The sequence below is a fragment of the Marmota flaviventris genome, chromosome 3 (genome assembly GCF_047511675.1).
Source record: "Marmota flaviventris isolate mMarFla1 chromosome 3, mMarFla1.hap1, whole genome shotgun sequence".
NCBI lineage: Eukaryota > Metazoa > Chordata > Mammalia > Rodentia > Sciuridae > Marmota > Marmota flaviventris.
This window is the reverse complement of record NC_092500.1, coordinates 482,538-510,435: the sequence shown is the minus strand read 5'-3', so window position 1 is coordinate 510,435 and position 27,898 is coordinate 482,538. Positions and strand designations below refer to the sequence as shown.

At 41.2% G+C, this 27,898-nt stretch overlaps 1 protein-coding gene and 1 pseudogene across 11 annotated transcripts in view; one reads left to right on the top strand and one right to left on the bottom strand.

The window, feature by feature from the left end:
• The window catches only part of Ppp6r2 (protein phosphatase 6 regulatory subunit 2), a 96,285-nt gene that overhangs the window by 6,385 nt on the left and 62,002 nt on the right, over nucleotides 1–27,898 (top strand). For 9 of the 11 annotated variants that reach the window (XR_011706963.1, XM_071609361.1, XM_071609357.1 and 6 more), the window contains exon 2: nucleotides 25,209–25,295. The exons of 1 other annotated variant lie outside the window; for it this stretch is intronic. The gene's annotated coding sequence lies outside the window, so the exon portion shown is untranslated. Of the gene's footprint in view, nucleotides 1–25,208; nucleotides 25,303–27,898 lie in introns of all 11 variants that reach the window. One more of the 11 variants, XM_071609359.1, reaches the window with a different exon arrangement.
• On the bottom strand, nucleotides 330–16,788 carry LOC114106315 (small ribosomal subunit protein eS27-like; annotated as a pseudogene).

The window sequence follows — 27,898 nt, the reverse complement described above, 5'->3', positions numbered from 1 at the left end:
TTTATACTGAGAATTGAACATAGAAATACTTTCCACTGAGCTATATATATCTCCAGACCTTTTATTTTTTTATTTTGAGACAGGTTTTTTGCAGAGTTGCTTAGGGCCTCACTAAGTTGGTAAGACTGGCTTTAAATTTGTGTTCCCTCCTTCCTCAGCTTCCAGAGCTGCTGAGATTACAGGGATGGGCCACCGTGCTGGCTCTTTTCTTTCTTAGGGGCACTTTACCACTGACCTACATCCCCAGGCCTTTTTATTTTATTTATTTAATCTATATTCAAAATGTGTTAATTGGGATGGGTTCCCACTTATCTTGATTCAGGTTGCTTTTAGTGCTGCTCTCTCCTATAGGAATTTTCTTCTGTAAGCCTTGCTTTTCCTCTTGAAGGCTGCAGAGGACAGGGGAGTAGCCAACACACAGAACTACTGTTTGCATGTGGCTGAAGGCTGTGGTGATTTTATAGCATCTTGGGCATTTCACATCTGTGAAGTGGGAATGAGGGCTCTGCACCAGGTGTTGCTTCTTGCATTCCCTCTTCTCTCCTGGAGAGGGATGTAGGAGATCTTTGAAAGAAAGGAGAGCTTAACCCTTGCTGCGCCTGGTCTGTGCAGCTGGGCTGCCATCTTACCTTCTCTCTGCTCCTGTCTATGAGAACAGTTATTATCTAGCAGTATGGAGGGTGAATGGGACCTCTATGATCCAAAATCAGTGTGAGGGAAGCATGTAGAAAGGAGCGAGATCTCCACAGAAACCTAGGCTAAAGAACTCTTAGGTATGTTTTCATGGGGAGCTTATCATTGCTGGAAAACTTTATTTTTTATTTTGAGACAGGGTCTTTTTTGTTAAGTTGCCCAGGCTGGCCTTGAACTTGGGATCCTCCTGCCTTAACCTCTTAAGTTACTTGGAACATAGGTGTATGCCAACTTGTACAGCACATGGCTAATATTTTTTTTCCCCAGTGCTGGGGATTGCACCCAGGCAAGCACTCTACTACTGAGCTATATCTCCAGCCTTGTCTAGTAATTTTTCATTGTATAATGGACATTGTATATGGTCCCTTCTATAGACTCAGGTTTATGTTGTTTCCTCTTATAGAGTGTTGTGTTTTGTTGGGTGCCATGGCGTATGCTTATAATCCCAGCTAGTGGGAGGCTGAGGCAGGAGGATCACAATTTACAGGTAGCCTGGTAAATTTACAAGACTGTGTCTCATAACAAAGGGGTGTAGGGATATAGCTCAGTGGTGGAACTCTTGTGTGAGGCCTTGGTTCAATCTCCAGTACTAAAAAAAAAAGTTGAGTTTTGCTGGACCTGGTTGGCACATGCTATCCAGGAGGCTGAGGCAAGAGGATGACTTGAACCTAGCAGTCCAGACCAGCTTGGGAAACATAGCAAGACTCTGTCTTAACATGCATGAGCACCCACACAGAGGAAGAGCATTGAGTTTATTACTCATGCTGTGGATTGAACCCAGGGCCTGTGCATGCTCTTTATCACTAAGCTACGCCCCAGCAAGAGTGTTGAGTTTTGTTAGGGCAGGCTGTTGTTGCTGGAGATCATCTTGTGATTTGCAGCCTTTATTCCAGGCTTTGCTAGAGTAGGTGTGTTTTTGGTTTGCCCTAAGTTTTAGGGCATAACCATGAGTTCTAGAACATGGTCCTTCCTCCTAAGATGTGGTCCTTCTGGGTTATAATAGAAAACCCTTCTGATTTGGCAGAACTTGAACTCTAAATGTGCTGTTTTCCCATTTCAGGACAGCTGCTGTGATGTTTGTGGCTCTCTCAGCTTCTAACAGCTGCTTTCTGCTTCTTTCTTGGAGTCTCATCCACCAATGCAGTTTCTGAGTCAGCTAAGGATTAGAGAGGAGTTTAATGCAGATTTGGGGGCTCCCCTTTTTATTGTAATTTTTCTCTCAGTTTTCATTCTCCAGTCCTGAACTGAACATTTTCCTCAGTTTAGTAAGGCTGCTGAGTTTACTTAAGCACTATTCTCTTGTGTTTTATGAGAACAGAGGTATGCTCACAGATCAAAGCTGTTCAGTATAGCGCTCATCTACTTAATTTTTCTTTCAGTACTTGTGCCCCTCTAGTTTCTACACATTCCTTGCCATCAGATAGCTGGTTTTTATATCTGTCCAGTGTTCAGAGTTTGTGTGTGTGTACAGGATCTTGCCATGTTTCTCAGGCTGACCCTGAACACCTAGGCTCAAGTGATTGTGCTGCCTCAGTCTCCCAAATTGCTGAGACTAGAGACTTGCCTTCTTAAACCCATTATACACACCCAACATAGGGAGAGAAGAGAGACTAGGATGATTGAGCAGAGTTAGAGCAGAGTAATAGAGGCCGACAAGGACTGGCGTTGGGATTGGAAGAACATAGGATGTGTTGTCAAAGAAGGCACTGCTGGATGTGGGGGCCATGCTGTGATCCCAGTGACTCAGGAGGCTGAGGCAAGTTCAAGGCCAGCCTGGGTGACTTAGTGAGACTCTGTCTCAAGATAAAAATAAAAATAAAAAGGAGCCTGGCGTGGTAGCCTAGGTCTGTAATCCCAGCAGCTCAGGAGGCTAAGGCAGGAGGATAGTGAGTTCAGAGCCAGCCTCAGCAAAAGTGAGGCCCTAAGCAACTCACTGAGAGCCTGTCTCTAAATTAAATACAAAATAGGGCTGGGAATGTGGCTTAGTGGTTGAGTGCTCCTGAGTTCAATCCCTGGTACCCCACAAAAATAAAAAATAAAATAAGAGCTGGGATTGTGGCTCAGCAGTAAAGCACTTGCCTAGCACATGCGAGGCCCAGAGTTCGATCCTCAGCACCACATAAAAATAAATAAATAAAATAAAGATAATGTGTCCAACTACAACTAAAAAATAAATATTAAAAAAGTAAAATAAAAAGGGCTAGGGATATAGCTCAGTGCTAGAGTGGTCCCGTGCTGAAAGAAAGAAGTAAAATAGTTGTGTTACATAACAAACCACCTGGCAATTAATGGCTTTAAACAGTGGTCTTTTTTTGGTCATGAATCTGGGTTGGTAGTTTGGGCTGGGCATAGCAGAGGGGGATACTCCTTTCTGCTCCCCAGGTTGTAACTTGGCTAGCACACAGGAATGGGCTTCAGCTAGATGGTTAGGCCTCTTCCAGTGTTCTGCCCTCATCAGGGAGGTTGGACTATGTGTGTTCACACACTGCTCATGGGATTCCAAGATGGCAAAAGTGGAAGCTTTGAGGCCTCTTGAAGCTGAGGCTTACAATTGACACCTTTTTTTGGTTATGGCAGGTCACAAAGCCAGCCTAGAGTCAAGAGATAGTCAAATAGACTTCTTTTTTTTTTCTCTTTCTCCATTTTTATTAGTGCACTGTAATTATACATTCTTTGACTTCCTTCTTAAGATGAAGAGCTATGTAAAAATGTGTGTCCATTTTAAATTTGTCACAGTTGTCTTAGGAGAGGAAAACCAGCTTTCTGGTGAGATAAGGCAGAACTGCTAGGCTATATTTAATGTTTACTTGTGGTTTGTGGTCACTAATGTAAAATGAGTAAAACCCAAGCTGGTCTACTCGTAGGTGCCTTCTCTAACACTCCGCACCTTCCCACCCCTTGCTCCTGACTGATGACAATAGTTACTGACATTTACTAGGTACTTGCTGTTTGCCAGGCATGAGTTGAACATTTAGACAGGTTATCTTGTGTGGTATTTGCACTACCCTTTGAGCTATACACTGTCACCGTCTATACTGTACAGTAGAGGAAACTGAGGCACAGAGCGTTGAGGATTTGAACTCAGGTTTGACTGATAACACAATCCATGTTCTCATTCTCAGTCCCCACGTGATAACCAGCATCTGGCTGAGTTAGTAGATGGTACTGACCATCAAAGGAGGTATGAAGGGAATGACAAAGATTGATGGTGACCTTGCTCTGGTTATAGAATTATTAAGTCCTCCGGCTTTTTTTTTTTTAATTTTTATTTTTACTTTTATTTTGAGACAGCATCTTGCCAAGTTGCTAGGGCTGTCCTTGAACTTGCCGTCTTCCTTCCTGAGCTGGATTACAGGTCAGCTCCACAATGTCTGGCTCAGCTTCCCTCTACTTTCTGTAAACTGTGGTTACAGCAGACAGCCTGTGACACTGAGTTGTGCTGAGCTTTGGATGGCCAGGCTTGTGCAGTGCCTGCCCATAGTAAGGTTTCTGCAAAAACCAATTGTGGTTACTACTTCTTTCTTGGGACTGTATACTCCTAAAGTCAGAGCTCCTTGGCTCTTTGTGTTTAACTTGTTTAGACTTCAGCTTTGCTCATTGCCCATTTCCTCCCTGGTGCTTTTCAGTGCTACTTTCTGGTTGGTAAAGCTTTTCATCCAGCTTGTCTCCAGTTATTTTTCCCTCGGGAGTCTCAGCCGAATAGATCTTGCTCCTGCCATCCCTTGACAAAGGAGTCCCATTCTGGATCTGGTGTTTTCAGGAGTGTAGTATTGAGAATATGTGTTTGTGAGCCCTGTGTTATATGTGGTGTGCTATGATGTGTCTTTGATTTGTTGTAGTTGATTTCTTTTCTTTCTGGGCCCTGAAGAGTCATCTGTTGGTGGCAATTGTGCTAGGTCTCTAGTGGCAGTCATGAAGCCGTCTATCATGGAGTCACACGTTTACCTGCATGACATGTGTAGTGGTCACTTGCCCAAATTTGCCAAGCTTGGCGGTGATGGAATGGGCCCTTACATTTGGGCCTTTGTGACCAGGGAGCTCTGTACCATGGTCAGGCCTGTCTGCCTCCAGGGCTTCTCTGTCAGCTTCAGGGTCTGTGTTTGGCTCTAGGACTAAAGAGTAGGGGTGAGGGCCTTAGGACCAGTGATAAGAGTGCATCCTCACAATGCTTACCAGCTCTGTTCTGAGAGCTGCCACAGTTCTTAGGGATGAGCAGATGGTGGATTTTCACTTTTCTCTTGCATCCTCATGGTATCTAACAGCTAGGGTCATATGCTTATGAAAAACAGGAGGTATGGAAGGCCTGGTTTAGGCCTGGAAGTGCCCTTGCTCAGGATGTCTGGTGGAGCTGTGTATTGAAGTCACCTTTCTGAGAATTTGCTGGGGTGAAAATTGATACTGCAGAAGTTTGAAGATCCAGCAGTGTGACCATGAAAGCAAGCTGTACTCAGCATAGCACTTGAGCCAGCTGCCAGTGCTGAGTCCTCACTGTGTACCCGTTGCAGGGCGGGTGCTCCATGTACAGTCTTATAGCACCCTCACAGTTCTTGATGGGGTGGGATGGGGCCATGAAGCAGGTAAGGTGCTGTGGACTGAATTGTGTTCCCCCACAAAGTCATATGTTGGAATCCTGACTCCCAGTATGATTGCATTTGGAGGTAGGACTTTTAGATGATTAGGTTAGATGAAGTCACAAGGGTGGGGCCCTCAAGATGCAATTAGTGTGCTTTATGTGAAGAGCCATATTAGTGTGCTTTATGTGAAACGCTGGCATGCTCTCTTCGTGCTGTGGGGACATAGCAAGAAGGCGGCTGGCTGCCTGCCAGCTGTCTGCAAGCCAGGAAGACAGGTCTTATCAGCAACAGCATTGGCCAGTACCTTGATTTTGGACCTCCAGGCTGCAAAACTATTAAGAAATAAATGTCTGTTGTTTATAAACAACCTATCCTGTGGTATTCTGTTGTGGCATCCTGAGCTAAGTTATCTTACGAAGGCTGTCTGGGAGTGAGGGGTGGGCAGGAAGGCAGGCTGGCCCCAGCTGCTGCTGGTCTGAGGATGCATTTTGCTTATGTTGCATAGTAGTGACCCACATAATGTTAAAAAATTAAACTTATTGTCATCATTTGAAGATTTTTTGAGATTTAAAAAATCATGTGTCTGCCTTTCTTATGGAAACTGGCAGATGTCTCTCCCTGGCCTGGGTTCTTGCATGCCTGCAGCTGACTGGAGAGGGCCTGTCCCGCTCCTTAGGTGAGCATGTGCTCTCTTGTGTTCAGTCTTTACACTATGTGTGTCTTCTCCTTCCCTCCACTGGTGCCCTGCCTTGTGCTGGCCTTTGGGTTTCAACCCCTGCTTTAGGCTAGGGTAGGAGAATCAGCAATCTGGTGGCCGGGCACCATTGCCATAGTAGAGGTTTTTACTGCCGAGCGTAGTGCTTTAGGGTGTTTACTTCTAAGTGGAGCCAGAGTCTCCCTTCTCCCTGTCTTACCTTTTTGGTGTCTGGAGGCTAATCTATGTTCTTCTGGCCCTTGACCCCAACACACATGCAAGGTTTGTTCCCCAGACAGATTATCTGCTTCTCTTCTGTGCTTCTTGTCCCTTCCTATGGGAATATGCTAGAGTCAGGAGCTGATAACCTGTAGGGAGGAGACGCAGAGCCAGCTGCCAGCCCTCACTGCTCATCAGCCTGCTCCCTGCTTTTGCGATGGGCCTGGGGTTCCACCTGGCCCTGGCTAGGGGAAGGAGTCACATCACAGCATTCACCACTGGCACCTGTTCTGGGACCAGTCTCCACTGTGTCTTCAGTTCCCTGTCTTTGTTGTGTTAGAAAATGTCACGTTCCAGAACCGCAGCTTTGTTTCCATGTATTCGCGTACGTATTATTCTCTTGCAGAGATTTTTTATTTATTTATTTTTTAAAGCAGTCACCTTTATTTTATTTTATTTTATCGGTTGTTCAAAACATTACAAAGCTCTTGACATATCATATTTCATACATTTGATTCAAGTGGGTTATGAACTCCCATTTTTACCCCGTATACAGATTGCAGAATCACATCGGTTACACATCCACGTTTTTACATATTGCCATACTAGTGACTGTTGTATTCTGCTGCCTTTCCTATCCTCTACTATCCCCCCTCCCCTCCCCTCCCATCTTCTATCTCTACCCCCTCTACTGTAATTCATTTCTCTCCCTTGATTTTTTTTCCCTTTCCCCTCACATCCTCTTATATGTAATTTTGTATAACAATGAGGGTCACCTTCCATTTCCATGCAATTTCCCTTCTCTCTCCCTTTCCCTCCCACCTCTCGTCCCTGTTCAATGTTAATCTTTTTCTCATGCTCTTCCTCCCTGCTCTGTTTTTAGTTGCTCTCCTTATATCAAAGAAGACATTTGGCATTTGTTTTTTAGGGATTGGCTAGCTTCACTTAGCATAATCTGCTCTAATGCCATCCATTTCCCTGCAAATTCCATGATTTTGTCATTTTTTAGTGCTGAGTAATACTCCATTGTGTATAAATGCCACATTTTTTTTTATCCATTCATCTATTAAAGGGCATCTAAGTTGGTTCCACAGTCTAGCTATTATGAATTGTGCTGCTATGAACATCGATGTAGCAGTATCCCTATAGTACGCTCTTTTAAGGACTTCAGGGAATAGTCTGAGAAGGGCAATAGCTGGGTCAAATGGTGGTTCCATTCCCGGCTTTCCCAGGAATCTCCATACTGCTTTCCAAATTGGCCATACCAATTTGCAGTCCCACCAGCAATGTACAAGTGTACCCTTTTCCCCACATCCTCGCCAGCACTTGTTGTTGTTTGACTTCATAATGGCTGCCAATCTTACTGGAGTGAGATGGTATCTTAGGGTGGTTTTGATTTGCATTTCTCTGACTGCTAGAGATGGTGAGCATTTTTTCATGTACTTGTTGATTGATTGTATGTCCTCCTCTGAGAAGTGTCTATTCAGGTCCTTGGCCCATTTGTTGATTGGGTGATTGGGTTATTTGTTTTCTTATTGCTTAATTTTTTGAGTTCTTTGTATACTCTGGATATTAGGGCTCTATCTGAAGTGTGAGGAGTAAAGATTTGTTCCCAGGATGTAGGCTCCCTATTTACCTCTCTTATTGTTTCTCTTGCTGAGAAAAAACTTTTTAGTTTGAGTAAGTCCCATTTGTTGATTCTTGTTTTTAACTCTTGTGCTATGGGTGTCCTATTAAGGAATTTGGAGCCCGACCCCAAAATATGTAGATCGGAGCCAACTTTTTCTTCTATCAGACGCAGAGTCTCTGGTTTGATATCAAGCTCCTTGATCCATTTTGAGTTAACTTTTGTGCATGGTGAGAGAAAGGGATTCAGTTTCATTTTGTTGCATATGGATTTCCAGTTTTCCCAGCACCATTTGTTGAAGATGCTATCCTTCCTCCATTGCATGCTTTTAGCCCCTTTATCGAATATAAGATAGTTGTAATTTTGTGGATTGGTTTCTGTGTCCTCTATTCTATACCATTGGTCCACCTGCCTGTTTTGGTACCAGTACCATGCTGTTTTTGTTACTATTGCTCTGTAGTACAGTTTGAAATCTGGTATCGCTGTACCTCCTGATTCACACTTCCTGGTTAGAATTGCTTTTGCTATTCTGGGTCTTTTATTTTTCCATATGAATTTCATGATTGTTTTATCTATTTCTACAAGAAATGCCGTTGGGATTTTGATTGGCATTGCATTGAACCTATAGAGAACTTTTGGTAATATCGCCATTTTGATGATGTTAGTTCTGCCTATCCATGAACAGGGTATATTTTTCCATCTTCTAAGATCTTCTTCTATTTCTCTCTTTAGGGTTCTGTAGTTTTCATTGTATAAATCTTTCACCTCTTTTGTTAGGTTGATTCCCAAGTATTTTATTTTTTTTGAGGATATTGTGAATGGGGTAGTTTTCCTCATTTCCAGTTCAGAAGATTTGTCACTGATATACAGGAATGCCTTTGATTTATGCGTGTTGATTTTGTATCCTGCCACTTTGCTGAATTCATTTATTATTAGCTCTAGTAGTTTCTTTGTAGACCCTTTTGTGTCTTCTAGGTATAGGATCATATCATCCGCAAATAGTGATAATTTAAGTTCTTCATTTCCTATCTTAATGCCTTTAATTTCTTTTGTCTGTCTAATTGCTCTGGCCAGTATTTCGAGAACTATATTGAATAGAAGTGGTGAGAGAGGGCATCCGTGTCTTGTTCCAGATTTTAGAGGGAATGCCTTCAGTTTTTCTCCATTTAGAATGATGCTAGCCTGAGGCTTAGCATATATAGCTTTTACAATGTTGAGGTAAGTTCCTGTCATCCCTAGTTTTTCTAGTGTTTTGAACATAAAGGGATGCTGTACTTTGTCGAATGCTTTTTCTGCATCTATCGAGATGATCATATGGTTCTTATCTTTAAGTCTATTGATGTGGTGAATAACGTTTATTGATTTCCATATATTGAACCAGCCTTGCATCCCAGGGATGAATCCTACTTGATCTTGGTGCACGATCTTTTTGATATGTTTTTGTATCCGATTTGCCAGAATTTTATTGAGGATTTTTGCATCTAAATTCATTAGGGATATTGGTCTGTAGTTTTCTTTCTTTGAGGTGTCTTTATCTGGTTTGGGAATCAGGGTGATATTGGCCTCATAGAATGAATTTGGAAGTTCTCCCTCTTTTTCTATCTCCTGAAATAGATTGCGGAGTATTGGTATTAGTTCTTCTTTAAAGTTCTTGTAAAACTCTGCTGTATATCCATCCGGTCCTGGGCTTTTCTCGGTTGGTAGTCTTTTGATGGCTTCTTCTGTTTCCTCACTTGATATTGGTCTGTTTAGGTTGTTTATATCTTCCTGACTCAATCTGGGTAGTTCATATGTCTTAAGGAATTTATCGATGCCTTCACTATCTTCTATTTTATTAGAGTATAGGGTTTCAAAATAATTTCTAATTATCTTCTTACAGAGATTTTTTTAAAGTATTTTTTTAGTTGTCAATGGACCTTTATTTTGTTTATGTATATATGTTGGTGAGAATTGAACCCAATGCCTCACACATGCTAGGCAAGCCCTGTGCCACTGAGCCACAACCCCATCCCTAAAAACTGAATCTTTCACAAAGTAATATAAGACTTCTAATTAAAAAAAAAAAATTTGTGGGGCTGGGAGTGTGGCTTAATGGTAGAGTGCTTGCTTAGTATGTGTGAGGCACTGGGTTCGATTCTCAGCACTGCATTTAAATAAATAAAATAGAGGTCTATTGACAATTTAAAAAATTTTAAAAAAGTGTAGTTATAGATGGACAGCATGCCTTTATTTTATTTGTTTATTTTTATGTGGTGCTAAGGATCAAATCCAGTGCCTCACATGTGCTAGGCAAGCGCTCTGCCACTGAGCTACAGCCCCAGCCCAAGACTTCTGATTTTAAAATATGCCCTTACATGTAGCTCTCTCCATCCCCTAGTCCTATTCTATAGGAGCAACTACTTTTATTTTTTATTTTTTTATTTTAATATTTATTTTTTAGTTTTTGGCGGACACAACATCTTTGTTTGTATGTGGTGCTGAGGATCGAACCTGGGCCGCACGCATGCCAGGCGAGCATGCTACCGCTTGAGCCACATCCCCAGCCCTAGGAGCAACTACTTATAGCTACTTAGTTCTATTTATTTATAGGTCCTGGAGATTGAACTAACCGGTGCTCGACCACTGAGCCACATTCCTAACCCTTTTTATTTCTTATTTTGAGATAGGGTCTTGCTAAATTGCTTAGGGCCTCAGCCCCCTGAGTCCTGGGATTACACAGTGCCTGTCTATTTATTCATTTATTTATTTATCAGTGTTGGGGATTGAAACCAGGGCCTCATGCATGCTAGGCAAATGTTGTACCACTGAGCTATACCCCAGCTAAAATTTACCACTTCCCATCTTTCACAGTGCTTTTGACCACTTGCATCTATCACATCCATCACCACCATCTGGCACATCCATCACTGCCTCTCTCCTCCTCTGTTTTTTTTTTTTCTCATTCTGGGAATGTGTGGATTTAACCCAGGACCTCACACATGGTAGGTGAGCCTTCTGCCACTGAGCTTCAGTCCCAGCTCATCTTCTTAAACTGAAACTCTGTACCCATTACAATCCTAAACTCCCATTCACCCTCCCCCAGCCTCTGGTAACTGCCATTCTACTTTCTGTCTGAATTTGAGTAATCTGGGTTCCTAATATAAGTAGAATTATATAGTAAGTGGCTTATTTCATTTAGTAGAATGTTCTCAAGTTTCGTCCATATGAACCCAGTGCCTCACACACGCTAGGAATATGGTGCTAAATTCCATATGTTGAATTTCCTTCATTTTTAAGCTTGAATTTTCCATTGCATGTCTATACCTTTCTGTCCCCCCACCCCACCTCGTTCTGGGGATGGAACCTAGGTCCTTGAACATGCTAAGCATGTGCTTTGTCACTGAGCCATACCCTGAACCTCTGTGTGACATTTCGTATATCCACCCATCTGCCATTGGACACATGAGTTGTTCCTGCTTTTTTGGCTCTTGTCCCTACTGTCTTAGTATGTTCTAAAGAAGACACTCTTGGCCAGGCATGGTAGTGTGCACCTGTAATCCCAGAGGCTTGGGAGGCTGGGGTAGGAGGATTGCAAGGTCAAAGCCAGCCTCAGCAATTTAGTGAGGCTCTTAACAACTCAGCAAGACCCTGTCTCTAAATGAAATATTTAAAAAGGGCTGGGAATGTGGGCTGGGGTTGTGGCTCAGTGGTAGAGTGCTTGCCTAGCATGTGTGAGGCACTGGGTTCAATCCTCAGCACCACACATAAATAAATGAACATAATGAAGATATCGTGTCCAACTACAACTAAAAATATATTAAAAAAAAAAAAAAAGGCTGGGAATGTGGCTCAGTGATTAAATGTCCCTGGGTTCAATCCCTGGTACCAAAAAAAAAAAGCTATTGAGTAAGAATCAAGGAAGATGGGACTGGGGCTATAGTTCAGTGGCAGAGTGTTTGCCTAGCACATGTGAGGCACTGGATTTGACCCTCAGCACCACATAAAAATAAATAAATAAAGGTATTGTGTCCATCTACAACCAAAAAAAAAAAAAAGAGAGAGAGAGAAGGAAGAGCTGGTAAGGGCTGAGACAACCTTGAGTAATACTATAAAACATCCTTGAAAGACCCAAGTCAAACTTTAGGAGACAAAGTTCTTGGGTAGAAAGACAATTACATAAAATGTCAATCCTCCTAACACTGTGTGTGTGTGTGTGTGTGTGAGTGAGAGAGAGAGATAGGGTCTTACTAATGTGTGTGTGTGTGTATGTTTGTGTGTGTGAGAGAGAGAGAGACAGACAGACAGGGTCTTACTAATATGCATGGTCTCAGTGTGTGTGTGTGTGTGAGAGAGAGAGAGAGAGAGACAGACAGGGTCTTACTAATATGCATGGTCTCAGTGTGTGTGTGTGAGAGAGAGAGAGAGAGAGAGAGAGACAGACAGGGTCTTACTAATATGCATGGTCTCAGTGTGTGTGTGTGTGTGAGAGAGAGAGAGAGAGAGACAGACAGGGTCTTACTAATATGCATGGTCTCAGTGTGTGTGTGTGAGAGAGAGAGAGAGAGAGAGAGACAGACAGGGTCTTACTAATATGCATGGTCTCAGTGTGTGTGTGTGTGTGAGAGAGAGAGAGAGAGAGACAGACAGGGTCTTACTAATATGCATGGTCTCAGTGTGTGTGTGTGAGAGAGAGAGAGAGAGAGACAGACAGACAGGGTCTTACTAATATGCATGGTCTCAGTGTGTGTGTGTGTGTGAGAGAGAGAGACAGACAGACAGACAGAGTCTTACTAATATGCATGGTCTCAAATGCCTGGGCTCAAGTGATTCTCCTGCTTTAGCCTCCTGCAGGCCACTGTGCTGACTTTGAAGAGGGCTTGCCCTTTCTTCCTTCCTTCCTTCCTTTTCCATGCTGGGGATGAACCCAGGGCGCTAGGTAAGCCTCCACCATTGAGCCACACTACCCAACCCTTTCTTTTACCCAAGATATTCATGTTGTATATCTTGGTCCTTTTTGGTTTCTCACAGACTTAAGGTAGGTACTTTAAATCATTCTTATTTTAACTCTTGCATGTTCTTATTGAAATCCCTTTTAACTAATTTGTGGAAATCCTTAAGCAGGGGAGGGAAAGGAAGTGGGGGAATGAAGGAAGTAGCCAATTCTACCAGCTCTTAAAATATCTTTAAAGTCTTCATAATTAAAATGTTGTGTTGTTAGAACTTACCTAGCACAAGGTCAAAGTGTTACATTTGTGTGCAGCTGCTGGATTTGGCAGGTGGGATCCATCTGATAGAAATAAAGACACTCCATGCAAGATACTGTTTGTTTTAGTAATAAGAAGAAAGCAAGAGCAAAAGCAAATGTGAAAAGAGAGAGAAAAAGAAAAGAAAATATGTCACCAGACAGGGGAAAAGCCAACACCTGAAGTTATGCAGCTGTGGTGTCCCAAGGTAGCTTTTCAGGGTCCCAACTGGGAAGTCCTAGGCAGAGGTGGGACACCACAGCTACATGACTCCAGGTGTTGGCATTTCCCCTGTCTGATGACGTATTATCTTCTCTTTTTCTCTTCATGTTTGCTTTTGCTCTTGCTTTTGTTTTATTACTAAAGTAAATACCGCCTTGTGTGGAGTGTCTTTGTTGTCTGTCGGATCCCACCTGCCAAATCCAGCAGCTGTACACAAATGTAAGGCTTAAACGTACACCTAGGCAATCTGATGGGACAGATTGGAAAGGTCAGAAGTAGGCCCAAAGTACATACGGAAATTTAGTCTAAGATAAAGACAAGATTTCAGAATAGTGGAGGAAAGGTGAACTTCAGTAAATGGTGTTGAGTCAACTGGAAAGCTCTTCGGTAGTCACGCTGTGTGTCAGGATAAATTCCTTGTCACTGTGAAGATCAAGACATACTAAAAGAAAACAAGGGCAGATTTCTTTATAACTGAGAATAGAAAAAACTTTTCTAATTATGACTCAGAATCTAGAAGCAATGAGAGAAAACTGAGAAAATTAGTTGCAAAACAATAACAACAATAAAAATTACTATAAGCAAAATCAAAAGACCATGGTAAGCTGAGAAAAATATGTGGAACTTATAGTAAAAGGGCTTTTATCTTTAATATATGAATAAGATAGCTCCTAAAAAAGTAGCTCTTTTGTGTGTGTGTGGTGCTGGGAATCGAACCCAGGGCCTTAGTGCATGCAAGGGCAAGCACTCCTACCAATCAAGCTATATCCCCATCTTTTTTTTTTTGTTGTTATCAGAGATTGAACTCAGGGACCGTTAACCACTGAGCCACATACCCAGCCACACCCCCCTTTAAATTTTATTTAGAGACAGGGTTAATTGGTGAGGCTAATTGCTTCACCAATTTGCTGAGGCTGGCTTTGAATTCATGATCCTCCTGTCAGTCTCCTGAGCTGCTGGGATGACAGGCACACTGCCCCCCGCCCCCCCCCCCCCAACTGTGCCAGGCAAAGTAGCTCTTTTTATTTATTTATTTTTTAATATTTTATTTATTTAGTTGTAGTTGGACACAATACCTTTATTTTATTTTTATGTGGTGCTGAGGATTGAACCCAGGGCTTTGAAAGTGCTAGGCAAGCGCTCTAGCACTGAGCCACAATCCCAGCCCAAAGCAGTTCTTTTTAAAGATAGTAACAAAATAACCTGATAGGAAGAAAAAAAAAAAAAAAAAAAGCAGGGGGAGTGGGGTGCGGGGGTTTGCAAAAGGAAGGAATTGTTTATGGAAAAAATGGAAATGGCTCTTAGATAATTGAAAATATGCTTGCATTTCTTATAATAAAAAATTCTAATTAAAATTATATTAAAATATTGTTTTTTTACTTACTAGGCTGGTAGGGTGACCAACTGCCCTGATTTGCCCAGGATTTTCCTAATTTTAGCACTGAAGTTCTTGTGACCCAGGAAACCCCTCAGTGTTTGGCAAACTGGGATGGCTACATGTTGGCCAAAATCCAAAAGTTTAACCATATTTTGTGTTCACAGGGCTGTGGGGAAAGAAGAGCTGTCTTTTTGCCAGCAGGAATGCAAAATGGTGCAATTCCAATGGGGGAGGAATTGTTTATGTCTTGCAAATTTATATATGCACCTGTCCTTTGCCTCAGAACCCTACATCTAGGTATCTGTCTCAAAGATTTGCTGCCAAAAATAGAAAACAGCTTTTGTAAAAGGCTATTCACTGTAAAATTATTTATCAGGAAAATACTAGTAAAAACCCATGCTATATGTCTTCACTATGGAAGTGGTAAATAAAACCATGGGGAAAGCATACACTGGGTAATAGCAGTGCAAAGGTAACATGAGCCTTTTTTTTTTTTAAAATATATTTTTAGATGTTGGTGAACATTTGTTTTATTCATTTATTTATATGCTGTTCTGAGAATCGAACCCAGTGCCTTACACATGCTAGGCAAGTGCTTTGCCACTGAGCCACAACCCCAGCCCAATGTAAGCCTTTTTGATAGGGGGAAGAAATTGTTACCACCTTTAGAGAGTATGAGAGGCACTTCTAGATGCTGCTGAAATTCTGTTCCTGAACTGGATGGCAGTTTCATGGAAGGGTTATTTTGTGTGTACTTTCCTTTAGTATATTTTAAATCAGTGAAAATGTTACTTCAAGAAGGAAAAAGTTACTTCAAGATGGGAAAGGAGGATGTCTGAAAAAAGCAAGGTACCAGAATATAATTTGTGGTGTGCTCTTTTGTGAAACAAAGGTTGGAAACAATATGAAAATGCATATTACTTTTAGTTTTAAAAAGATTTCAGGTGCTTCGGGGCATGCCTGTAATCCCAGCTACTCAAGAGACAGGAGGATCACAAGTATAAGGCCAGCCTTAGTACTTTAGTTAAGACCCTGTCTCAAATAAAAACCAAAAAGGACTTGGGATGTAGCTCATTAGTAAAGCACCCTCATGACTTCAATCACCAGTATGGGGGGAAAATGTAGTTACAGGAAGGCTCTGAAATATGAAACTGTGGGGTGTGTGTGTGTGTGTGTGTGTGTGTGTGTGTATACATGTGCTAAACTGTTGTATTTATAAAAATGGCAAAAAATAAAAATCAACTCAGCAGTCAATGCACATTACATACCTCACATCTTCAATAATAAAAGGTACTTCTTAGTACTACAGAACTAAGTAAGAATACTAGCTTCAACAGCCATTGTTCAGCACTGAGGTCACCCAAGTTATACCAAAATAGGCAAATGTTGCCCAAATAAAATCTTGTTGTTAAAGCTGAAACAAGTTTAAGGCCATTCAAGTTCAAGAGCAGTTAAACAAGTCTTTTAGAGCTCCATCTATTTGTGATTGAATTATGTGACCTTTCTTCCAGTTTATGATCTTAAATTTCTGGTTTACAAAATCCAAAAGGAAAATACAGAATAAATTAATACAACATTAAATAAGAGTAATCACAATTAAGATGAAGTAAGGAAGGCCAAAACATTAAAGTTGTAAAATTGGCTTGTTACTAGTTGGAACCAGTTCCATACCAGGAGTTAGGGGGAGTATATACAAATATTTTCAAATAGATTCCTTATGTTGCTCTGACATGTCCTCTTCATTAGCTCACTGTTAAACCAATCAGAACCTCTATAATCTTCCTTCCTTCCTTCCTTCCTTCCTTCCTCCCTTCCCTCCCTCCCTCCCTCCCTGGGAGATTGAACCCAGGACCTTGTGTATACTAGGCAAGCACTCCACCCACTGAGCTATATCCCCAGCCCAGAACCCCTATGTAGGTATATTCCTTTACATTAATAGTACACACTGTCACTCCCTGAAAAGCTGTCAGTCTCAAATGACTTAGTGAATGGAAGGAAACAAAAAGAGGATAAGAGATATTAAGGAGAAATAATAGAATTAGAAAATTCGTGCTGGTCAGCTTGTTAGCAACAAGGGATGGTTTCCTGTTGATAAAGTTCCTGTGGAGTGGGAATGATGTCTTACCTGGGGCTGCAGTAGGTAATTGCATGTTCTTCATCTTTGGTCTAACCCCCCAAATCAAAATAGTTTTGCCCTTTATGCAGTAATCTCCTTTAAAAATATGAACATTCAGACTTTTTTGTCCCACTGAGGATACCTTGCTTTTAACTTTTCCCCTTTATCTTCTCTGGACTGGTCACTTTATCTTCCATTTCTTCTTGCTCCTCCCCCTTGGAGACTTCTGCAGACCTATATAGCGTTTTCTCTAACCGTACTTCTCTGACTCTAAGACCCTGAAATCTTTTTGAGTGTTTCAGAATTGGAGTATTTTGGGTTACAGATTTTCATATTAGGGGTGTTTAACCAGTAAAGTCTATGCAAATGTTACAAAATCTGAAAAATTCTGAAATCTGAAACAATTCTGGTCCCAAATTTTTATTTATTTTTTTTTAATATTTATTTTTTAGTATTTGGCGGTCACAACATCTTTGTATGTATGTGGTGCTGAGGCTCGAACCTGGGCCGCACGCATGCCAGGCGAGCGCGCTACCACTTGAGCCACATCCCCAGCCCCCCAAGCCTATTTTAAATAAAGGGTACTTAATCTGAATCTGTGCTGAGAGGAAGGGAGCAGGGTCTACTGAGAGAGGTGGCGTGAGATTTCTGTGTTCAGGTTTCTTTCATGGAATGTGGCTGTGGTCTCTTCATGCTGTGATCTGTGTTCTCTCTCGTCCTCCTGGTTTTTCAGTTGTGGGTTTGGAAACTACTTCATGTTGTCCCACAGGCACCCAGGCTCTGCTCTTTTTTTTTTTTTTTTTTTAAACTGGGGCTTGAACCCAGGGACCTTCACCACTGAACAACATCCCCATCCCTTTTTATTCTTCATTTTGAGATAGGGTCTCACTGTTTCTGAGGCTGGCCTTGAACTTGTGATACCCCTACCTCAGCCTTCCAAGTGGCTGGGATTGCAGATGTACACCACCATGCCTGGCTCTGCTCAGTTTTTAAAAGCCTCTGCCACTTAGCCATACCCCTAACCCTTTTTATTTTAGACAGGGTCTCGTCTCACTAAATTGCCCAGACTGATGTTGAGTTTGTGATCATTCTGCCTCAGCCTCCCAAGGCAGCCATCATGCTTGGCTTAATAGCCATATTTTGATAGAGTCTATCTAGTATATATTTTGATTTCAGCTACTATACTGTTTAGTTTTAGAATAGCATTTTTTTCTTTAGTAGTTCTGTTTCTCTGGTGAGATTCTCTATCTTTTCATTCATCCTGGCCATCTTTTCCTTTAAATTCTTGATTTTATAGTTGCTTTAAAACCCATTTCTAAGTTGCATGGGGTTGCACAAACCTGTAATTCTAGTGACTTGGGAGGCTGAAGCAGGAGGATCACAAGACCAAAGAAAGCCAGCCTCAGCAATTTAGTGAGACCCTGCTTCAAAATAAATAAATAATGTAGGAAATGCAGCTTAGTAGTGAAGTGACCTCCCTCAGTTCAATCTCCAGTACACAGGAAAAAAAAAAAAATCCGTTTTTAGGCGGTGTAACTTAGTGGTAGAGTGCTTGCATTGTGTGTGCAAGGCTCTGGGTTTGATCCCAGCACTGAAAAAAAAAAAAAAAAAAAAAAAGCCACAAAATCCATTTCTGTTAATTCTACCATCCTGAGATGTCTTAAGCTCTGGGTTTCCTTCCTTCCTTCCTCCCTCCCTCCCTCCCTCCCTTCCTTCCTTCCTTCCTTCCGATTGAACCCAGGGGTGTTCTTCAACTAAACTACACCCCAGCCTTTGTTTGTTTTTTGTTTTTGTGTTTTATTTATTTATTTGGCCTTTATTTTATTTATTTTTATGTGGTGCTGAGGATCGAACTCAGGGCCTCACATGTGCTAGAGGAGTGCTCTACCTCTGAGCCACAACCCCAGCCCTTGTGTTTTATTTTGAAACAAGATCTTGCTAAGTTGCCCAAGTTGGCCTTGAACTTTCAGGCTTTCTGCCTCAGCCTTTCCCCTAGCTGAAGTTACAGGTGTGCAGCACTGCCCCCAGCAGTATCTTGTCTTGAGTTCCATTCTGGTGAACAAATAAATTATTGGAAGATCTTTTTTGTCCTTTCAGGCTTAGATTTATTCCTTGTTTGGGTGAATCTGTGTTGGTTTTGGACTGAGCCATAGGCCATGCCTTTGTTCTTGGTAGTTGTAGCAACCATGCTCTGTCATTAACAGACCAAACACGTTTGTGTTTTTCCACAATGTAGAATTTATTAAATAACAATTCATAGACTACACCAGTTTTATCAGTGGCAGTTCAACGAGTACTTGTGAATCACCAGACAATCACAGGTTCTTTTATTCCAATCTTTTTTTTTTTTTTTTTTTGAGAGAGAGAATTTTAATATTTATTTTTTAGTTTTCGGCGGACACAACATCTTTGTGTGTGGTACTGAGGATCGAACCCGGGCCACACGCATGCCAGGCGAGCACGCTACCGTTTGAGCCACATCCCAGCCCCAATTCCAATCTTAATTTCTAGTATCAACAACACTTAAATCACATACCATCCTTCACACAATTATGTACACAGGTTACAGAAAGTCTAGGGAACGGTTTAGGCAGCCACAGGGGTTCAGAAGGCTGAACTGAGAGCAAGGGCAGAGAGCAGATATGGGCCAAAGAGTGACCATAGGTGGTCAGATAAGATTAAGAACCAGCCATGGGCTGTGGATGTGGCTCAAGCGGTAACACGCTCGCATGGCATGCGCGGGGCACTGGGTTCGATCCTCAGCACCACATAAAAATAAAATAAAGATGTTGTGTCCACCGAAAACTGAAAAAAAACAAAACAAAAAACAGCCAAAGAACTTGTCAGTGTACAGAGCTGTCAGAGTGCAGGAACTTATTCTAGGCCAGGGTCCAGAGGATGGCAGCTTTAGTGTCAGCTTGCAGAGGGCTGTTTGTGGTCTCATGGTCAGGAGGAACTGCACTCTGCTAAAACCTGAGGACAGAAATTCAGAAGTTCCTGGGGTTGGGGTTGGGGTTGTGGCTCAATGGTAGAGCGCTCGCCTAGCACGCACGAGGCACTGAGTTCTATCCTCAGCACCACATAAATGCAAAATAAAGATATTGTGTCCACCTAAAACTTAAGAATAAATATTAAAAAAAAAAAAAAAGAAATTCAGAAGTTCGTCCTTGTGATGATTTTCCTGGGCAAGGCTTGTGAGGAGTGACCAGGTGACACGGTCATTGTGCCACCATGTCCTTTCTTTTATGGGTATTAGTGAAGGGAATGCATTATTTGGTGGTCTGCTGTATTCAGTGAGCTCAAGGGCCAGATTTTCTTATATTAGTTTAATATGCCCGTGCATCCATGTGCTTCTGATTAATTCAGTAAGTTTATAGGTAATTTTTCTTATTAGCATGATTAACTTATCACTTTGTGCTTTATGGTTGTGCCTGGCAGGTGGTGGTTTACTTGTACCAACAAGGCATGGAGTCATTCCACTTCAGCACTTAAACTCAAAATGGAGCAACTTACGGCAAACTGCTTTACACAGTGGGATGGCAGGACTGCTGTTCTGTCCATTGCCGCAGCCCGGCTGGCTGGGCAAAATAACCGGGGGGTGGGGGGGTGGAGGGGTGACGAACAACTTGTGTAGATTGATACAGCAGGAGTAGGAGCCGTTTATTGTAGGACAGGAGGGGTATTTATACATTCCACACAGCTTATCTAATTAACATAAACTAGATGCATCAGTCAACCAATAAGGAATTTCCACACTTAATGGCTCGCTGGCGTTACTTCACAAACCACTCCCTCTGGCAAAATGCTAGGCGCCATCCAGACTTGTTTACAGACTCTAACATTTGCCAGGCGCCATCCTGACTTGTTTACAGACTCTGACAGTCCATCATGGAGAAACTCAGAGCACAGCATGGCCCTGTAGTCTCAACCAAATGCCTGAGAGTGTTCAGTTAGGTTAGAACACTAACATCTCCCAGAACTGTAGGCTCTCTAGCTGATCTTGTTCCACACATAGCCCCAGCACTCCGTACAGGGAAGAGTCTCCCGTGCTGGGAATCCTTTTTTGTCATTTTAACTTGGGAACCACGTAAATATTTTATATAAGTAAAAAATAAATTAAAAAGAATGAAAAAAAGCCAGGCACAGTGAGTGGCACATGCTACCAGTTTTTCTGAGGAGGCTGAGGCAGAAGCATCACAAATTCAAGACCAGCTTGGGGAACTTATCAAGACCCTGTCTCAAAGTAAAATAAAGTTTAAAAGAGCCAGGGAGCCCATTGGCACAGTGGCTCATGCGTGTAATCCCAGCATGTCAGAAGGCTAAGACAAGAGGATCACAAGTTCAAGGCCAGCCTCAGCAATTTAGCAAGACTTTGTCTCAAAATAAAAAATTAAAAGGAGGGCTGGGGTTGTGGCCAAGTGGTAGAGCACTTGCCTAGCATGTATGAGGCACTGGGTTTGATTCTCAGCACCACATATAAATAAGTGAATAAAATAAATATCCATCAACATCTAAAATAAAATAAAATACACATTGGAAATGTTTAAAAAAAAATTAAAAGGGCTGGGATGTGCCTCGGTGGTGCAGTATCCCTGGGCTCATCCCCAGTAATCCCCCGCCCTCCAAAAAAAAAAAAAGACATATATATTGGTGTTCCTGGAAGCAACAGGGCGGGAAGAAAAAATATGGGAGATATAGTATACAAAATGATTAATGGTTGAGAATTTATAAAGATGAAACTCAAGGACCAAATAAATTCTGAGGAAGATAAGTAAACCTACAACATAAATACAGGAAAAAACAACCAACTGACTAATTACATCCTGACCAAGTGGATGTCTTTAAGGAAAGCAAGGATTGCTTAGTATTGGCACATCTGTTGATTTTATTCACTACAATTAAATAAAGAAAAGTGACTCAGTGAATTTCAACACTCAGATATGTCAAAATACACTGTACTGTCATGTGTATCTAAAGAGAAAAAAGATTTTAGTACTCAGTATAAAACTCTTGTAAAACTAGTAGTTACAGATAGTTTCCTTAATATCATGATTATAGAGTTTAGTGGTGAAAAACAGTTTTCCCCCAGGAACTGGAGATTGAATCCTGGGCCTTGTGCACACCAGGCAGGTACCCTAACACTGAGCTGCATCTCCAGCTCTTAGTGGTGCTGAGATGCATTTCCTTTAAAAATAAGAGTATCTACTCTTACTGCTTCTGTTCAGTTTTACAGTAGAGGTTGGCTAGATAATTTAAAAGAAAAAGAAGCCAGATTTATACAAAGCTGTCTTATTGCCCCAGATTGCTACCTAGAAAACCTGGAAGGCTTTACACTAATGAGTTTAGCAAAGTTGCTCAATCACAAAAATGTGATTTTAAAAAGATCAAGTTTGTGCTGGGCACAGTGACACATGCCTATAATCTCAGCTACTCCCAGCCACCCTGGAAGCTGGCAGGTGGATCACAAATTCAAGGCCAGCCTGGGCAGTTTAGCGAAACTGTGTCTCAAAATAAAAATAAAAAGGTTTGAGGATGTAGTTCAGTGGTAAAGGGCCCCTGGGTTCAGTCCCCAGGACTGTCAGGAGGGGTTGAGGGGAGAGCCAGTTTGTAACAGGAGCCTGTGGAACAAAGCCAAGTGCAAGAGCTTTATGGAAAAGGTTACAAAAGACAAAGTAACACTTGAGCGAAGGCAGAAGTCTACTGTGGTGACACTGCTGTTTCTGCTAGTTCCGCACGTTGAATCTCTAAATTCACCACAGTTCTAATCACAGGTTCTTCCATGGAATTTGTGGGGCTGAACCTAAAATTCACTTATAAAAGTGAGGTATGAAGACTAACCAGGATAATGTGGAAAGGAAAACAAAATGGGAGGGCTGCCATAACAGACGCTCAGAGCCTGCTGTGAGGTCAGCTGAGGAGGCAGCTAGGAACAGGACCTTGTCTAAGTGGGAACGCCATCTGTGACAGACGTGTAGTGTGTATCAGTGAGGAGCAAAATGGACTGGGCTTTCACCTTCATTTGGGCGAAAAAGTCAGATCTTTATCTCATTCACTGAATCTAAGATGGAAATACGATGGAAGCGGAGAATATCATGCTACGTGACGTAAGCCAAACTCAGAACCAGCCCAGTGTTCCCTCATGTGGAAGCAAGAGTAAAATAAAGGGAAAGGGGAGGGAGGGTAGAATGACAGAAATAACCGATCAAATACAAATTCATAGCCCAGCAAAAAGAAGTTTAGTCAAGTAGCGGAAGGAGAAGGGGAGAGGGGAGGGAAAAGGGGATTATAAACTGAAATGGATTTCCATGCATGTGTGTGTTTGTGGGATGAACCCAACTACTATGTGTAAAATTAAAGCTCTGTAAAAAAGGGGAAAAAGATGTAAATATGAAAATTAAATTTTAGATAGAAGTACAGAATATCTTTGTCATCTCAAAATAGGAGGAAGAATTTTGTAAAAATATGGCAAACTATAAAGGAAAAACAAATGATAATTTACTACGATAAACAATTCTCTACATCAAAAGATGGATTAAAAGACAAGCCATAGCTGGAGTGTAACAACGGGCCCTGGGTTCAATCCACACCCCCACCCCCACCCCCCAAAAAAAAAACACCACTAGTGGGCTGGAGGTATGGGCCAGTGGTAGAGTACATGCTTAGCATGCCCAAAGCATTGGATTCATCTCCAGCACACACACAAAAACAAAAAACCCTGAACCACAGCGTGGGAGAAGAAAATTACCATGTGTATAATCCACAGAGAACTGATAACTAGGCTACATAAAGGACTCTTAGGCAGGAAGAGTTTGCCCAGTAGCAAAATAGGCAAAGATATGAGGAATAATTCACAGGAGAAGCCAAAATGACCAATAAAATCTTGGAAAATACTCAGCCTCAGTGATAACACAAATTCACATTAAGACAAGAATTCTACTTCACACTTATCAAAGAACAAGAATAAAAAATTCTGACAACACCAAGGGTAGGCAGGCTATAGAAGGTGAACACTACAAACAGATGGGAGCATAGGTTAATTGTGGGTCTTATTTTTTTTTTTAGTTGTAGATGGACACACTTATTTATTTGTTTATTTATGCAGTGCTGAGGATTGAACCCAGGGCCTCACTTGTGTGAGGCAAGTGTTCTACCACTGAGCCACAACCCTAGCCCCATAGATTGATTTTGTAAAGCACTTGGAGATTAATTGAGTATATAGATTGAGCATCCCAAGTATGAAAACCTGAAATATAAGATACCCAAATTTCAGAACTGTATTTTTTGAAATGTGGTCTCATTATATTTCATCCCCAGCTCTGCAAAATGAAAAAATAAAACATAAATTAAGTTGAGCTTTAGTAAAAAAATTAAGTTATGGAGGCTACAGATAGTAATTGTCTCTGAGGAAGAAGAAGGTCAAATGAATTGCTGAGTTCCTCAATATTAGAAATGTTTCATTTTTAAGTAGGACATATATCACCAAATGTTAATATTAAACCTCAGTACATGGATTTTGTTTTTGTTTTGTTTTGTTTTGATACATGGGTACTTGTGCTTTTCTCAGTAACTTTAAATTCTTTAAGCTTTCACAACTAAAATAAAAATATAAAAACGAGATTATTGCAGTGTGGTAATTTTCTAAAAGAAACATGAGTAGAAGTTCAAGAGAGCTCTGAGGAGGGACTAGCCATTGTGACAGCTGTTGAAATTCCTGTCTATTCATTCATCTGTGTCAGTGCTGAGTTGATTTTGTTTGACTTTCTCCTCACTGTGCTTTGTGTTTTCCTGCTCCTGTGTACTGGTAAATTTTGATTGGATACCCAGACATTATAAATTTTATCTTGGGTGTTGGGCATTTTTGTATTCTTATAAATGTTCTTGACCTTTGTTTTGAGATGAAGCTAAATTACTTGAAATGGTTTCATTCTGGTAGGTCTTACTTTTAAACTTTGTTCAGTGGAGCAAAAGCAATGTTTTATCTAGGGTCAGTTTTACCCTACCACCAAGGCAAAGGTCTTCTGAGAACTATGTCCAGTGTCCTGTGTGTTAGGAGACTGGCAGGAAGAGGAACCATCCTTGGCCTGTATGGGCTTTGAGGATGGCTCCCTACGAGTTCTTGGGTGATGCTTCCCTGGCTGGGAACCCTCTTCACCATGTGCACTGCTCAGTTCTCAGTGAAAGTTTGGAGGGTCTCCAGAGTGCCCTCTCTGCAGCTCTGCCCCTCCTGTGCTCTATCACCTTGGGCTTCCTCTGCCCAGCTCTGATTTTCAACTGAGGGGACATTGGGCTTCATCTGTTCTTCTCCTGTCGTGGCTGAGCCTCTTTTTCCACCAGAGAGCCGGGCAATGACAGGGCTTCTCTTAATTGTTCACCTTTTTAGAGGGATCACTATCCTTCATTGTCTGATGTCCAATGTCTTAAAGACCATTTCTTCATGCACTGTATCCTTTTTCTGTTTTTCAGTTGTTGCAGATGGGAAGATAAATCTGTTTCCTGTTATTCCATCTTGGCCAGAAGCAAATGTATCAAAACCAGAGGTTTTGAATGAAGGTACAAGGTGTCTGGAAATACCCACTGGTGGTGATGGGGAGCTGAGAGTATAGCTCAGTGGTAGAGCCCTTGCCTATCAGGCACAGGGTCCCAGGTTCCCCTCTTAGCACTGCAAACAAATAGGAAAAACAAATAAGAAAAAGAAAAGGAAATATTCTTGGGACTTAGGAAAGTGCTGACCCCCTTTCTGGATGGGATGCCTGGGTGGGAGAGCAGAGGTGACTCTGTCCTGAGTGGGCATCAAAGAAATAGTCATGTTGAGGGAAGGAGAGAGGGATAAGGCTTGGGAGAAAAGCTCCCTAGAATAATCCAGGGCTGCAGAACGAGATTTGGAGGTCATGACCAGAAGAAAGGGATGGAAGAGCTCCTGGTGAGGACATTCTGGGTGGGGAGGAGGCTGCAGTGGGAGGCTGCGGTGGGAGGCTGGTGAAGGCCAGGCTACCAGGGCAGCTGCCAGCTAAGGAGGAGCCTTGCTCTTTTCCAGGGTCACTCATTTCTCAAACTGTGCTATTCAGGGACATGGGTACCATTCTTCCTTCAACTTACATTGAACAGAATTTGTCAAGATGTATCTTAAACAGAATTTGTCAAGATGTTATGTTCCTAGAAGTTGAGGACATAAAAAGGATCCAAACATTTTATATATATGTGTGTGTGTGTGTGTGTGTGTGTGTGTGTGTGTGTGTATTTGATATATTTGATATTTAAACCATTGGTTCAAAATCAGAATAAACAGGCCTAAAGTCAACATTATAGAAACATTTCCTTATTTTAAAAACTGTATAGCTCAGTTGGTAGCATGATTGGCTCACATTCACAAGGACCTGGGTTCAATCCCCAGCACCACCAAAAACACAAAACAAAAACTGTATACAGTGCTGAAAAGTTAATTCTGAGTTATTTAGTTAGTAATTTCAATTAGGAAATGTCAGGTATAAAAACAATTACCTGTTTTAGAAGATGGTAATACTAATATATCTGAGTTATTGGCACAACATTAAGTATTTCTTTTGTTTGGTTTTTATAGGAACTTTAAAAATACTAATTATGTTTCTGTATTTTTATGTATCTATGTATTCTTCCTCCAGTTTTAACAGTGATATCTTTTTCTTTCTTTCTGTCTTCCTTCTTTCATATATTTTTAGTTCGTGTTTTCTGGTGAAGTATTTTAAAAACAAATCCCAGAAATAATGTTGTTTTATCGTGAATACTTCTCCCTAGCAGATAAGGACAATTTTTATCTTTGAAAATAAAACTACCATGTTATTATTGCAAATTAGAGAACATAATAATTCCTTAATTTCTTCTAGTATCTGTCTATATTCATATTTTCCTAATAACAAATAATTTTTTTCCAGATGACCGTTCTAATTGGATCCAAACAAGATCTGCTTTTTTGTACCATTGACGCTCAATCACTGAGCCACATCCCCAGCCCTTTTTAAATTTTATTTAGAGATAGGATCTCTCTAAGTTGCTTGGTGTAGATCCTTAGAATTTAAAAAAAAATTTTTTTAAATTGTCAATGGACTTTATTTATTTATATGTGGTGCTGAGACTTGAACCCAGTGCCTCACACATGCTAGGCAAGCACTGCACCACTGAGCCACAACCCCAGCCCTAGATCCTTAGAATTTCTACAGATTAAAATTAAGTACACTTGAGCTTACAGTCAGAACACACACTCACATGCACACATTCTGTCTCTCTCTCACTTCATTATGAGGAAGAGAACATAATTAGATGTCCCATGGCCTACAGACATTGAATGATCAAATGCAGTATAAATAATAATTATGTTTGAAATGTTTGAGTAAATGCAAACTAGAATAAAAATCAGTAACAAAAAGTGAAGTGTTAAAATGACCCAATCAGAACTTATAGAAAAGTAGAAATGAAAGACAAAATGTAAACTAAACAGATTAAACACAGATGAAGATTGAATTAGTAAAAAGAACATAAATTGAAAAAATTATCCAGAGTGCAGCACTGAGAGATGGGAGGTGAACAGTGACATTGAGAGGAAATAGACATTAGAATAAAAAGATGTAACTGGCACACACCTGTAAATCCCAGCGACTCAGGAGGCTGAGGTAGGAGGATTGTGAGTTCAAGGCCAGTCTCAGTACCTTGGCAAGGCCCTGAGGAACTTAGACCGTGTCTCAAAATAAAAAATAAAAATGGCTGGTAATGTAGCTCAGTAGTTAAGTACCCCTGGGTTCAATCCCAGTACAAAAATTAAAAAAAAGAAAAAGAAAGAAAGATGATGTAAAATGAAGTTGGAATTCCAGATTAAAAACATATGGGAAGGGGCTGGGGATATAGCTCAGTTGATAGAATGTTTGCCTCACATGCATATGGCCATGACCATGGCCCTGGGATTAATCCATAGCACCACCAAAAAAAAAAAAAAAAGAGAAGAGGCATTATTTAAGTGTTAATAACTTCAAACTTTAAAAACAACTAATAAAAGACACAAATCCATAGATTTATGAAGCATGATATGTCCCAAGTAATTTTAAAAAATAAAAAAATTTAAAAAAACCCCCAAACTTCATACCCATACATTGAAATTATATAACACCAAAGATAAAAAGAAGATA